Source organism: Phacochoerus africanus, chromosome 7, assembly GCF_016906955.1.
Source record: "Phacochoerus africanus isolate WHEZ1 chromosome 7, ROS_Pafr_v1, whole genome shotgun sequence".
Lineage (NCBI taxonomy): Eukaryota > Metazoa > Chordata > Mammalia > Artiodactyla > Suidae > Phacochoerus > Phacochoerus africanus.
Window position 1 is genome coordinate 51293444 of NC_062550.1, and position 13511 is coordinate 51306954.

Consider the following 13511-nt stretch of genomic DNA (forward strand, 5'->3'; position numbering starts at 1 on the left):
AAAGAGAAAGGAGAGGAGGAAACAGATCAAACCCCACTGGAGACTGTCTCATGGGAAAAAGCCAAATAGCTGAGTTACTCTATTTCCCTGTAGTCAGAGCCCAAGCCTTCCCACAACTTCACAAGCAGTAAGAGGCCAGGGGACTTGGCCAGAGTCTTTTTTTTTCTGAGGGGCAGGAAGTGGCTACCTCCTGCTAGAAGGTGTGGATTCCTTTGGTGAGGAAGTCAGTGGAGAAGGTATAGAACTCACCCCGAAAGGGCTAGAGACGGTGGATGCCTATGAAAGTGAGGCAGAGAATGCAGCAGGAGCAGGTTGGAGGCAAATATGGCTTTAAAAGCATCTGCCCTAAGCAGGCTTATGCAGAAAGGGACCAAGGCCTCTGAGGGTAAGAAAAGCAAAAAGATGGGGTTAGTTTAGCACCAGGGAAAACTCACACCCCGCCCCCTGCTTCCCCAGACGCCTCCCAGCCTCATGCGGTTCTCAGGCATCCACAAAGGCTCTTGGATCCTTATGGAATCTGCTCCCACTGCAGTTGGAGGTGGGCCGCGCGCCCGGATGCCCTATGAATCACCTGCAGCAGGAGGAGAGCGTCACTCTCCCATCTGCTGCCCCTGCTCTCAGCCTCCAAGTAGGGCCGGCAGCTGGGTGTGGGTCATGGACCTTAGCCTTCTCTGCTCTTCCGCCCCACTCACCGGAAGTGGTGGGCAGCCAGATGGCTAAGCTTGCTGCTCTTTGGCTTATCAGGGTAGGAGCTTTGTGGCTGGAGAAGACCCACAGCAGATGCAGTTACTTGTGAATGCCATTAGAATGGGTCCCTTGGAATCAGGAAGTAAGCAGTCTGTCTAGAGACAATAGGACCAGCTCCCCTGGGGCTTGTGGCCCAGGGATGTAGCACAGGAAGAAGCCTGTTTGTGTCTCTTTGTTTGTTTGTTGTTAGCCATTTGGGAGGGGAAGGCTGAGGCAAATTCCTATTGAGCTTTGGCTTCTATCAATATGTTTCAACCTGGCTACATTAATTTAGGGAATCAGGGACCTCTGGGGGGCCTTCTGGCCTGGTCTCTTGCCTACAGGGAGGTCTGTGCCTTGACATCAAGAAAGAAGTGGATGGAGTTCCTGTCGTGGCGCAGTGGTTAACGAATCCGACTAGGAACCATGAGGTTGCGGGTTCGGTCCCTGCCCTTGCTCAGTGGGTTAACGATCCGGCATTGCCGTGAGCTGTGGTGTAGGTTGCAGACGCGGCTCGGATCCCGAGTTGCTGTGGCTCTGGCGTAGGCCGGTGGCTACAGCTCCGATTCAACCCCTAGCCTGGGAACCTCCATATGCCGCAGGAGCAGCCCAAGAAATAGCAACAACAACAACAACAACAACAAAAAAGACAAAAAGACAAAAAAAAAGAAAGAAGAGGAGTGATTTTTAGCAGCAAAGATTTGTCCTCCTCCCACCTCCAGCATCTATCTGCCAGATACCCCGAAAATTTCACAGATGAGTTTCTCTATTGACAATAATATGTCCTCAAATGAAATTAAATTTATAGTGGTGGCTTGGATTGATTTTTTTTAAGTTATCGATTGCTTAGTATATCCCAGTCACCAATGAAACTGAGGCTTAGAGAGATTTATTAACTTCCCTGCAGACATAGATAATATGAAGGAGGATCTGGCTTGGAATCTACATCTTCTCAACTCCTAATCCAGCACTCTTATCCTAATGCCATAAGGAAGGGAAGGAAATAAGAAGTCTGAGCTTTACAATCTTAATTATGAAACTTCTTTTAAAAGCAATACATATTTGCAAAGGGAGTTCCCGTTGTGGCTTAGTAGTAATGAACCCGACTAGCCTCTCCAGGGTTTGATCCCTGGCCTTGCTCAGCGGATTCAGAATCTGGCATTACCCTAGGCCGGCAGCTGCAGCTCTGATTGGACCCCTAGCCTGGAAACTTCCATATGCTGCAGGTGTGGCCCTAAAAAGCAAAAAAAAAAAAATTTTTTTTTGGCCAATAAAGTTTATATAATCAGTGCTTTTAAAACTTAGGAAAGCAATGTTTTACAAATGATGGGAGCCTGGTCCTGAAATCTGGTCTTCTGATACTCTGCTTAGCAAAACCCTTTTCTTGGTCACTCACATAATAATGAGTATGAAGCCAAAGAAGTGTGATCCTGGGGAAAGAGGCTCCTCGTCTCTCCTGTGGTGAGGAAGGCTCACTAAAATGGTGATGTGATCCACTGACACAGTTTCTTCAAGAATCAGAAAGCATTTACAATTTCCTCGGCTGCAACTTTTGAGAGATGAGACCAAAGGCTCTTTTCCAGTTAGTCCTTCCCAGCACATCTCTTCCCTCAGAGTTGGCAAACCTGGGACTCCCACAGCCCTGACCCATGACAGTCAGAACTAATCTGGCATGGCTCCTTTTCCCGCTGACCTTTGGGTTGACTCAGAATCCTTCTCAACCCAGCACTCAGGACAGCAGTGTCAACAGAGAGAAGTGACATATGAGCTGATGCCCAGTTGCTGGCATGGTTTTACCTGCTCCCTTTGACTCAGAGGGGCATCAGAAACTCCCACTGTTCTCTTCTACCTGCTTTCATTTGACTGGGGCAGGGTCACAGATTTACTTAGGGTACATGGAGATGTGTAGGCAAACTGTAGTTTCATACTGTGCTCTAGCTGCTCCAGTGGACCTTGCTGGACAATGCGGAACGGACAGGGAAGAGTTCTGTACTTTAGACTAGTGCATCTCAAACTTTTATGTGCATCTGCATGAAGCATCTAGGGATCAGCTTAAAATTCAGATTCTGCTTCATGAGTTCTGGTGGCGGTCCTGAGTTCTGCATTTCTAATGAGCTCCCAGCTAACGCTGTTGATCTCAGGCCCACCCTTTAAGGACTAAGGCTTTTGGACACTACGATAAACTTAGTCTGGTAATAAATTCCAATCGTCTCCTCATATAACTCTTCAGTATCTCTTACATTAAAAACTTAGTCCCTCAGAGGTCCGTTGGGACCACATGACGGGGTGGGAACATGATACCTAGAAAACCACATGGAATCTTCTGGATTATCCCTAGACTCTGTTGTGAAGTGGCTGGTCTGGGCTGCTCTACCAACTGGTGACCACTAAGGTTTAACTAGTTTCTTCTCTGGGCCTGATTGTGTTCAGACTCTCAGAAACAAATTTGATAAACTGATCTCGTGAAATGTTGTGAATGACATTGACTTTCTGTGCTGACATAGAGAATCTAGGAGGATCTAAAGAATTGTAAGCAAGATGGCAGACTAAAGATTGGGGGGTGGGGGTGGGTTAATATCTCTCAAATCACAGGCAGCTACCTAGGGATAAGACCACACTAAGTGTTCAAGGGCTCCAAGCCTTAGTTTCTCTTTCTGTAAATCATAGCCATACTGCAAGGGTTTTGCCCTACACACACACTGTACTTTTTAGAGTCTTCCCACAGCTGCAAGGAAGCATAGTGACTCTGCTTTTGGTTTTACCTCAATCCAAGCAAAACTTGAACTCTGCTGTAGTAAGAGGATCGATGTCAACACTAAGTGTGCCTGAGGATCCTAAACCCCAAATCTTGAGAATTCCAGAGCTAGGGCAAAACTTAACGGTAGGTGACTTTCTATAAACCAAGACTTAGTCATCCCTGAATCCATTTCTCTGGCCAGAAACATTCATTAAGCATTTAAATGTGATACACGCAGAGCAGGGCACTGGAAGTGAGTCAATCTTTTTGAAGAAACAGAACATATCAAGTTCAAGACCTCAATTCGAAGACACAAATTTCTAGTTGCCTTAATTTTAAAAAGGAATATAGCATAATTTCATTCTCAAATAAAACTTACTTCAAAATTGTCTTAAGTCTTATTGAAAGCTCCTCTAAGTAACATGCTGAAGAGTCCCTGACATTTTCTCTGGATGCTGCAAACCAGAGGCTTTTAGAATGCTCTACAGATTGCTGATGAGAGCTCCCATTTACTTGCAAATTCACTTGACTATCAAAAGTGAAATGAGGAGAGGAGCCAAAATCTTGTAAATAGAAAGAGGTCATTATTGCACTGATGGAACCAAGGCGCTCAGACCTTTCTACCAAACTAATGAATTCTCCCTGCTCCTTTTTGGGTTTTTCACATTTTGGAAAGAAGGAGCAGACAGATTGGATGGCTTGCCCAAGGCCACAGAATGTGCCACTACTGGGAGTTTGGAATGAGACATATCGTTCCTGGCTCTCAGGACCTTTCTCTGACAGCCCTACCTCTTTCTGGCTGCAGGGATCCTGGGGTGGCTACAAAGACAAAAAGAAATGAATTAGAGAGAGTCATGCAGCTGTATTATTGTTACAAACCTGTTTTATGTGACATCTGCCCCTTGTGAATTTGCTCAGTAGATGAGGAAAGCTAAGGATTTTTCATTATGCAGACAGCACCAGTCCTGGAACTGATGGGAGGGCTGCCAGTCCTTGAGTCGTTGAAAAGGGAATGCTGATGGGCCTTGCCTGAAACCCTGTCTTGGCTTGAGCCAACCAGGTCAAAGGCAGGCAACTCAGCCCTCTACTACAGAGCAGGAAAGTAACTCAGGGTGCCAGCAATCCCACTATATGGGGGTATGGGTGACATACTGTGAATGAGCAAGTGGATCTCATCCTTGACAACCCCCTGCCTCTCCTAAAATGTTGACCCAGTTCACACCATGAAAATGAGTTGCCTCGCACATTCATAACCCACTACAAGGGGAAGACAGTCCTAAGCCTCACATCCCTTCATCACCTCTGGCTAATCCTCAGTCTTTGGGACTGGATGGATTCTCGTCTTCAGGCAGTCAACACCTGGCTGGATCTGGGCCTGGAGCGGACAGTCCCACAGAAGCTGTGTTGCCCTTCACCTCCCTGCCCATCACTCAGGGTTGGGAATTCCCATAATGAGCACAGCCTGAGGGGTGGCCTCTCCCTGGCCCCTCAGTGAACCATGCCTGATGCTCCAGTGCCCGTCCACTGCTCCAGACCCTGGGACTCATCTTGTTGAGCTCAGCCCCTGTAGCTGCGTTGCTTCCCTTCCACCCAAGCCTTCCTCTCAGCAGTCTCCTCCTTCCCACCAGTATAACAGTTTTGGCACGTTTAGAAGGATGCCATCTCCCACTTCAAAAAGGTCAGTGTGGAGCAAGGTGCAGGACTGTGTAACAGAAGCCATAGGAGTAGTGTGGGTGGTGGCAGAGTGAGTGATACAGGTTCCCTTCCCGGCACTGTACATGAGCTGCCTGGAGAAATGGCCTGGATTACCCTGTGAATAGAACACGTGCAGCTGGGGCCCCTTCCCTGGGTCCTGCTCTTTAGAGGTTGCTGCTGTGACCCTCATGTAGATGCATGAGGGTCCCAACAACCACACATACTGTCCCTTCTGGCTGCTCTCTGGGGCCCTGCAGGTCCTTTCAAACAGCTCAAGGACTATTTTCAGGACCTATCCTGGGTCTTTTCCCCAGATCCAGCCCTGATGAGTAGATGCCAAGTGCTATGTGTGGAGGTGAGTGGCGGCGATCTGGGGTTAAGGACAAGGGGCTGGGGTCTCCACGCAAATGCACAGGTGCCTCTCCTGATACGGCTTTAGAACCTCTGTGTGCATTCCTGCCCAGGAGCCCATGCAGGTCAGGGCTTAAGAAACCCCCAAACTTTCTTTTCTGGAATCATTTTCTATGGCGCATCAACTAGGTCAGCTCATCAATACTCGTGGGTTATACTAGCTTCCTGCTAATGATGTCTTAATTTATACTTTTTTCTTTGCCGAACTTTAGCATATCTACTTGGTATTCCCAGATAGATGGATCAGATTCTCAAACATTTCTTTTTAGGGCTGCACTTGTGGCGTATGGAAGTTCCCAGGCTAGGGATCAAATCGGAGTTGTAGCTGCCAGCCTACACCACAGCCACAGCAACGCAAGATCTGAGCCCCACCTATGACCTGTACCACAGGTCATAGCAATGCCGTATCCTTAACCCACTGAGCGAGGCCAGGGATGGAACCCTCATCCTCATGTATACTAGTCAAATTTGTAACCTGCTGAGCTACAACGGGAACTCCCTCAGATTTCTTGACTTCCCCTCCACCCGAAATATTGTGTTCCCATCTCCATTCTTTTTCATCTTAGTAGATGGTGTCACTATCCACACCACTGCTCGAGCTAAAGGACCTGGGAACATCCTCCCTGGATCCTCCCCCTTTCTCCCCTGTTGAATCCACTGGAAAATTCTATTGGTTCTGCCTCAGCTCTTTCCTTTCTCCCTTTCCACTGCCATCCCTTCCTTTTAAGTCAACATGGCGTCTTGCCTGGACAACTGAAATAACTTCCTAACTGGTTTTCCTGCTCCCACTCTTGGCCTCCTACAACCTCTTCTCCAGCGTGAGAAAAGTGCTCTTCCTTCCATGTGAAATGAGGTCATGCCTGTCCCGGCCGGCGCCTGTGTATAAGGGGGCAATGGCTTCTCAAGCCTTATGGATATAGCCCTTGCCTACTCCTCCATTCTTGACTCGTGTCCCTCCTTCTCTTTCTACCCAGGCCCTCTCTTTCTACCCATTTCCTCCAATGCGCTTGGCTTTCCCACACCTGGTATGACCAGCATGCCTGGCATGACCAGCAGTATCCCATTGTGAGGTCTCAGTTTAAATATCACCTCCTCCAAGAGCCCTCCCTCAGCAATCCAGCTAAAAGTGGTACCCACCCCTGCCCCCTGCATTGATTCTCCTTCTCAGGCCCTCGTTTTCTCCTTACATAGCACTTATTATATTTTTAAGTATTATTTTAAATTATACATTTTCTTTTTTATTAAAATATAGTTTACTTATAATGTCATGACAATTTCTGCTGTACAGCAAAGTGACCCTATCATACTATATATATGTTCTTTTTCTCATATTGTTTTCTATCATGTTCTACCACAAGTGATTGGATATTATACAGCAGGCCTTCATTGCTTATCCATTCTAAATGTAATAATTGGCATTTACTAACCCCAAACTCCCAGTCCATCCCATTCCCTTCCCCTTGCCCCTTGGCATCCACAAGTCTGTTCTCTAGGTCTGTGAGTCTGTTTCTCTCTTACAGATAGGTGTGTTTGTGCCATATTTTGGATTCCAAATATGTGATATTAAATAACGTATTTTCTTTCTTTCTTTTTTTTTTTTTGTCTTTTTTCTTTTTAGGGCTACACCTGCGACATATGGAGTCACAGCCATAGTAATACCAGATCCAAGCCTCATCTTCAACCTATACCACAGTTCACAGCAATGCCAGATCCTTAATCTACTGAGCGAGGCCAGGGATCAAACCCACAACCTCATCGTTCCTAGTCAGATTTGTTTCTGCTGTGCCACGACAGGAATTCTTTTTTTTTTTTTTTCTTTTTAAATAGCATATTTTCTAACCCTGCTATCCTACTAAACTCTAAGCTCTTCAAAGGCAGGACCATGTCTGTCTAGTTCATAATTCGGTCCCCCTGTGACCACGGCCGTGCAAGGCACATGCAGTCAGTGCAGGGGCAACACTCATTGTAGGTATACTGAAGGCTAGGACAGGATTAACAGGTGTGAGAGTCACACAAGGAAGAATCACATCTTCTACATCCCTCAGGGACCCGGGCCTAGTCATTTTTCCACACTCCAAAGGTCAACCACTAATGGCTCAAGTTCCCTTTTCTCCTGATCTGTCATTTTGGTTTCTAGATACTCTGTATGTGTTCTCAGAGAGCCCCTTTTAACCCGTTTTTATAGAAAGAATGTAAGGTGATGGCAAAAGCTGAAGCTGAGAAATTCCACTGGGCCTCAGTTACTGAGAGAGACCCGTTCCCACCCCGAGAGCAGCAGGTTACAGCTCTGGTCGGGGGCAGCCCCGTCCTCAGAGAGCCTGCTGGGGCTGCTTAGGCGCAGAGCTTACAGAAAGCCTCTCTGTTTGGGGTGGGTTTTCTTCGCTTTGTTTTCTTGTGTGCTCCGTGGCTTGTTCCTAACTCGTGGCCAATCACCACACTGCCAGATGGTGCGAAAGATTTACCGGAATTTCGTTTTCAAATAAACCACAAGCTTGGATGAGCTAATGTTGTTCCACATAAAAAAGCCACAAAACTGGACAAATTAGCGTTGTTTCAAGAAAAGAAACTTGTCCAAGCCATCAGCTCTGCCCTTCCCAAAGGGCTCTGATAGCTGCAGTAAGACACTGAGGGCTGGGGTCATTCTCGTGGGAGGCCACCACACCAAAGGATGGGTGGGGAGGGGGCACCCCTCCCTCTCCCGCTGACTCTACAGAATAACTTGGCAGTGCCGTGGGGAATTTCATTCTCCCATGGAGCTGGATTGTTTCTGTCAAGTTCATCTCAGTTACACCAAGGATGGCAGGGGCTTCTTCCAGCCTGTCAGCAATGGCTGCCATGCCCCCTCGAACACCGACTGGGCTTTCCTGGACAACAGGTCATCTGATGGCTGTCCAGCAGGGATGTGAAGTCAGATGATTCATACACCACAGCCGCAGGGGGTGTTCCAGGTACCCCCACTTCTGCCCCCACTCTCTTAGCAGTAATGGCAATATAGCCTGGTAGATGACGCTTCCAAGATCAGAATCCTAAAGGCTAACCTCAGCTGCACCACTTGCAGTAGAGGGGTCATAGGCAGGTTCCAAGCCTCTAGGGAACACTGTTTTCTCTCTCATGCTTTAGATAGAGATAATAATACTAAAACAACAGGGTCATCTTAACAATAAAATTCAGATCAAAGTGCCCGACATATACTGAGAGCTCCCTAAATACGGAATTTTTATGGGGTCACGAAGATGATGGTGCTGATTGTGTGGCTGCCCCCTCATCCTACAGGACTGAGATCCAGTCTCAGAGGCAGTGTGTCATCTGCTTCCTGTGGTCAAAATACCATGAAGTAAATCAAGCCAAGAAAGGAATCAATATCACTCAACCGAAAGAGCCCTTCTAAAAGAATCTAAAAAAATGGCCTTGTCTTTTAGCCTTTCTTTTCTCGACCAGACATCACATGAGGTCCCTTGCGACCTTTATGTTAAATTAGAATTCTATGAAATGGCACCAGCTCAGAAATTTTATATCCTGAATATATGTAGAAATACTCTAAAGGGATATCTGTGATCTGGGTCTTGGAACTTCATTTTGTTCCATGGGATAGAGATATCTGGAACTTATCTAAGCAGAGATTCAGGTTCATGAACTTGACAATAATAACAACCAAAATAGCTACCATGAATTGAGTACTTTCCAAGCTAAAAAATTTTGTGCCCTTTATTCTATTGACTCTCCCTATAAATCAGCAATATTTTCCCCATTTTACAGATGAAAATACAAAAGAAAAATTGCACTGGTTGTTAAAAGGCCAGATCTGCTTGACTGTAAGCCCTGCTGGTACTGTTCCACCTCAGTATGATTTTGGGGAGTAGAAGTCACTAGAGAGGAACAAAATAATAATGAGAATAATGGTAATAGTAATATCATTATCATTATTGAATGTTTAAAAATGATTTAAAATGAGCTATGAGTTTTGCCTTAGACCTCATAACCACCCTCTGAAGTGGTTTTACATTACAGATGAGGAAGCCGGGCAGAGAAGCTAATGATACATCAAAGCCGCTTAGCTGGTGGTAGGTCGCAAAGCTGAGATTCAATCCCAGGCAGTTTAACCTTGACCTCTGGTCACACAACTTGTCATAGGCGGGGCTCTCGGCCTCTGAAGCTTTGTACACTGAGGAAAACATTCTTTACCTCAGTCACCAGGTGGGACACCTTGAAGCTCTTGTAGCATCACCACAGCAGAAGGTAGACCCACCGACTCTGTAAGAAACCCCTGTCTAAGCACATGGCTTTGGGTTGTGACTTGCTGAAGAGGGACACTAAAGGCTGTGACTTCTTGCCGGACAAGTTGAACAGGAATCCCAGGGGGTGGGGAAGGGGGTCATGAGAAATCACTTCTTGATGTGAAAAGACTACAAATTGTAACTGGATTTCTTAGAAACATGAAGAGGGACACATCTTTTCTGGTCCATTTTCCCCACGGGTTTGTTTGTTTTACCTCAGAAAGTGATAAACAATGGAGCATCTTAATTTCTTTTTTTTTTCCTTTCCGGCTGAAACCAAACATTTCCATGTCTCAGTTGGTATAAATAATGCCCCTCCCCCCACCTCTCAGATTTGTTTCATGTCTGAGGGTTCAAATGAGGTTTGGAGAAAGCTCTGTTCATTTCAAAGCCTCTGCCTTCACCCTGACATGTCTGGGGCCTACAAGAAGGTGCCCAAGAGAGAAAAACCCGTCAGGTCAGCCACAGGCTGAAATTAAGCGTCTCTTCTCAGATGGCCCAGGCAAGTTTCAAATGCCCCGAAAGTCCCTTCAGCAGCTCCACGTGGAGTCTGGTGGGGGCTGGCATTTCAGGGCCTTCTGTGGTGTTTTCCCTTCCCAGGGCTGACCCCACCAGCCACTGACTCACCACTTACCATTCTTTACTAGAAGTTCCGGATGAAGCAATGAAGGAGAGAAATCCACTGTTTCTACTCCCTAAATCTGACCATGACTCATTACTCAGCAAACACCCAATGGTTCCACATCCTCCTCCAGAGAAGGAGGCACGGGGCCCGTTACATAAGCGGCCGTCTACAGCTGCTCTTGGGTAATTGAAAGTGAAGCCCTTCTGACTGGGAGTCTGACTGGGAGGGACCTGACTCTCCTGAATCTCCTCACCCCGTGATACCCATCTTTAGAAGGGGAGAAACCCTCTCAGGAGAGGGCCCCCCAAACCACCGTGTGCTGCGGGGGTCTGTGTTTTGCATAGTATCCCTGTTGTTTGGAATAGCCTTGTTAAAACAGGGCCCTGCCACCGTGTCTCTAACTTTATCTTTTGACAAGCTGGAGCTGAGCTTTGACAGGCAGAATCTGCCCAGCATGCTGAGCAGAGGAGGAAATGTGGTGGAGGTGGGGGGATGGGGAGTTTCTGTTCCCAGGGGACCCACCCAAGAAGGACCACCCAGGCACGAGCATTTCAGGGGGAGAATTTGCAAGGGCTGTTTTTGTGTAATAAGCTCAGCACGGGGATCTTAGACAATCGAGCTACCTTGTGAAGCTCTGAGTACAGGAGACAGTAGTTTTTCTGCTTCAGGGAAAGTAGAAATTGCTCTTCGAAAGAAACAGGGATTCTATGAGATCTCTGGGCCCAGTAATCCTGTCTTCCTTCCCAGCCTGCAGTACAGAGGAATGACTTCTGAGGAATGGTGGGAAGCCAAACAAAGGCTGAACACCCGTTTCTAGAACCTGCTTCATGCAGAGAGGTCTTGCCTACAAACGCCACAGGAAGTGCCCGCTGATGAAAGGAAGGCTGTGTTTTTGAATGCCATCCCCAAGGGGCTGGGGGCAGGGCGTACCTGGCTTCTTGGGAGAGACCACAGTTCTCCTTCACTGGGCCTGGTCGTCTGCTTGAGTGGAGCTGGGAGAGGCCTGCAGGGGACGCATAGGTGAAGGAACACAGTGGCCTCCAGCTTGGCCATGCTGCCGTCCTCAGGAGGCATGTTCCAGGGAACAGCCCTGACACACAGAGAAATGAGACCCTGGAGAAGATTGGCCAGAAATGCTCAGGAAGGCCAGTAAAGCTGGAGCCTTTGGTAGGAAGAAGAGATGGAATGGCATTGCTGGGTTATCTCAATGTGGCGTGTGGCCATGGGGGGGGAGGGTCGCTGCCTTGAGATTCCCAGGCTTCCTGAAAGTCATAGACACGGTGTCCTAGGCTGAACTGTGTGTCTTCCCACCACCACCAGCCTGATCTGCTGAAGTCCTAACCCCCCAGTATTGCATGATTATGCTTGAGATGGGGCCTTTAAAGAAATAGTCAAGAACACAACTAGTATCCATGGGGATGCGGGTTTCATCCCTGGTGTCACTCAGTGGGTTAAAGGATCCAGGTGTAGGTTGTACATGTGGCTTGGATCTTGCATTGCTTGAGTTGTGGCTGGCAAAGGTCAGCAGCCACAACTCTGATTCGACCCCTAGCCCAGAAACTTCCATATGCCAGAGGTGCGGCCATTAAAAGAAAGAAAGAAAGAGAAGAAGAAAAGAAGCAAAGAAGAAAGAAAGAGAAAAGAAGAAAGAAAAGAAGAAGAAAGAAAGAGAAGAAAGATAGAAAGAGAAAGCAAAAGACAAGAAAGAGAAAGAAAGAAAGACAGAAGAGAAGCAAGAAAGAAGATAAGCAAAGAAAGAAGAAAGAAGAAGAAAGAAAGAAAAGAAAGAAAAGAGAAGAAAAAGAAGAAGAAAGTTGATAAGAAAGAAAGAAAGAAAGAAAGAAAGAAAGAAAGAAGAAAGAAGGAAAGAAGGAAGGAAGAAAGGGAAAGAAAGAAGGAAAAAGAAACTGCCAAAGGAACAGTTTATATGCTGTTTCAAGTGAAGCTAATTCAAGGCTTTGGCTGAGAGGGTCTTAGTGGACTCTTCAGAAAGGAAGCCTACCTGATACGTGGTGTTGGAATGTTGACACTTACCTTTGCTAGAGTTTAGTTCTATGTTTCCTCTCCTGAGAGGCGGGGCCTGGACATCAGTCTCAACAGAATAAAGTCCCTGAAGGATTCATGACTGTGCCCCCCCCCCCCGCAATTCCTCTAGCTTTCATCTTTACTAACCATCTCTAAATCTGATACTTTATTGAAATATTCTGAGTTTGCCTTCTTCCTTCCTCTATTCCTTTTTTTTGGAAAATGTCTTTTAATTAAATGCTCTTTGGCTCCCAGGAAAGCTAACCTCAGCGGTTAGGCCCCTGGAGTGGGCAGGAAAGGTTGAATTCTAGCGGTCTTTCAAAGCTGCCCCCCTTCCCGCCTACGCCTACTGAGGCTGAGGACAATAGGGTGCTGTGGGCCAGCATCTCAGGACAGCTCCCCAGCCACTTCCCCTCACTCTGCTCTCCCCTCAGGGCTGGCAGGTGTGGGTGGGGCTAAGGGAAGCTTCTAGCCTCATTGTTTTATCTGTTTTATCAAAATTCAGAGGCGCATTAGGAAGAAAACAGTATCTTAGCACTTAAACTAGCATCTTAGCATGTGCTGCCATTGGGAGATGAAGTGCGTTTTAGAGGAAAAATTCAACCCCACGACCCATAGGTAATAATTAAATGCTGACATGAATACCTCATAAACTTGGAACTTCCAACACCGCCCTGAGAATGCCTTGCTCTCCCACGCACTGACGGCAGGCCTGGCCCTTGGCCAAGGGGTTCAGTTGCAAAGCTGGAAACTCCCTGACTTAAAACAATGTCTGGGTGTTTTCTGCTTCATAGGAGCCCGGAAGGAGGGTAAAATGTTGAATAAATTTGTTGTTCAATGTGACTTTTCCTACCCTGCCTACCTATGTGTTTCACCTGCCTTCATTATCAAGCCTATCATAAATGTGCCAGCCATAAAATGCGGGCTGCAAACACACTCAGGGATTGCCTCATGGTTATTGTCCAGTGTGCCTGGTTATTGTATAAGACAAGTACTCTCCTCCAAAACATAATAGGGC